The sequence below is a fragment of the Dipteris shenzhenensis genome, chromosome 3 (assembly GCF_047967505.1).
Source record: "Dipteris shenzhenensis isolate YYH24624 ecotype China chromosome 3, Dip_SZ_1.0, whole genome shotgun sequence".
Lineage (NCBI taxonomy): Eukaryota > Viridiplantae > Streptophyta > Polypodiopsida > Gleicheniales > Dipteridaceae > Dipteris > Dipteris shenzhenensis.
In genome coordinates this window covers 28,737,297-28,739,460 of record NC_141598.1, presented here as the reverse complement: position 1 = coordinate 28,739,460, position 2,164 = coordinate 28,737,297, and positions in this window count along the sequence as shown.

The following is a 2,164-nucleotide window of genomic DNA, read 5'->3' as shown; positions in this document are numbered from 1 at the left end:
CTACAAGCTGAAGGTGCAAAAACTGAGAAGTTTAGCAACCGCAGAAACGGAGAACTGCAAGCAGAAGACACGCAGATTGGAGGCATAGAAGCAGAGAACCATACACGAAAGGTGCTGCAGAACTACACCTAGCTGTAAGAGTAATAAATTTTATGCCACTAGCCGTGGAGATTTCGATCCCAGCAGCCACACCAATTCTATTAACTAGAAAAGAATTCGAGGCATGATGCTAGATGCAAGGCATGGCGACGCTCAAGGGCCATAGAGGAAAAGGGAACATGAGGGAAGAAGCATTAACATAGGTGGGGAAAGAGGATTAAGAGGGGTGGGAATAAAGAGAGGGACTATCCACAATGGGGAAGGGAGAGGGGGAAGAGAAGCATGTACATGATGGGAGGTGGAATGTAGAGATGGAGACATCAAGGGAAGAGAGTCATGCTTTATTTGAAAGGAAGGATGGGAGGGGGAATTCAAAGTACTAGCTAGGTGGCTTTACAAGAATTAGCGTGTTACATCAAGGAATAGCCCCCTCCTTTTATAGCCAAGAGAGAGGGTCTCTCCCAATAAATGCATCCTCCCACATGCATGGTGTGTGTGGAAAAGTCTCCCATGTGGGCTAGGTGGGTATGCACTCTCAATTGTGTGCGACAACCCTTTGCCTCATTTTTCCACATAAATCAAACCCCATATCCCAATTCTGAGATACTCCCTTGGTCTCTTCCCAATTTTATAATACGTTCAAACATCTAGGAGGACAAGTGGAGGGTTGGCACAAGGAGTCTTCCCACCTCATCCTACTTTTCCCATTATTTAACTTGCATACTTTGACTATCTACACCCCCCCCACATGGGCCTATCCTACATGAAGGGAATAATCCAATATAATATCCATCTCCACCTATTTTATATTACTTCTCCCATGGTCCTTGGTCCATGTCTCACTAAATGCAGGCATGGGACCACCTAGGTGGAGTGGTGGCACATGGAGGAACCATGCCACCTTAACATTTTATAATATAACTACCATGGATTATGTACAACACACCTTATGGGTCCTCTTACATGGAAGGGTGGCACATGGTCATGCCCTGCCACCTCAACCCTAGGCCCTAACCCTAGGCCCTATGCACACCATATTTTATTATACTATTGCCACACATACAAGCACACACATATATTTATGCCGTTTACATTGGTCAAATTTATCCATAACAGTGTACATTGTGAACTTTGTGCACCTTTCTGCTCTTTGGGCGTGTTGGATTGCTGTCAAATGAGGTTACAGCGTGTGTTTGTGACCTTTATCATATTGATAGTACTGATATCTGGATAAATATTAGAATAGCCTTGGATACATACTAGATTAGTCTTGGTTTCTGATGGATCAACACCCACATATGGTTTGAGTCGAAATCCATTGACCGGCTTGTCAAAAACATTTCCATGAAGATGAACTAGGTTGAAAGTGCCTTGCTCAAAGACTTCCATGACCCTGAAAGGCCCATCATATCTTAGCTTGAACTTTCTTGGTCTCTTCCCTAGCTTTGTGTTAAACATCAAAACTAGATCACCTCTCCGGAACAATTTGAATTTGATATTTATATTGATCCAAGCAGCTCTTCTCTTTTGAATGATGTTTGCAATGCATGAGCTCTAAAGTCTATCTTCATCTAATTGCAATAATTGCTGGTCTGAAATTAACTGATTCTTCTAGTGAAAGCCTGTGCTCTATAGCCACTCTTAGGCTTCCTGCAACAAACTCCATTAGAACTATAGCATCACAACCATAGACCAGTCTGAATGGTGTCATACCTTGTAGGTTGTTCTTAATGCCCATAGAACTGAATCCAGTTTTGGATCCCAATCAGTGGGATTTTTTGACACACTATCCTCCTGAATATCTTCTTCATAATTTTGTTGGTACTTTCATCCTGACCATTACATTGAGAGTAATAAGCTGTTGAATTTTTGTGTAGCATCATGTGGAGCTTTGTCATCTTCTTGATTGTTGTGTTGATGAAGTGTGTCCCTTTGTATTATACTTTTTCAATAGGCACACCAAACCTTGTAATGATGTTATGATATAAGAAGTATGCAATAGTTCTTGCCTTGTTATCCTTGAGGGCTACTGCTTCCACCCATTTTGTGCAATAATCAGTTGCAC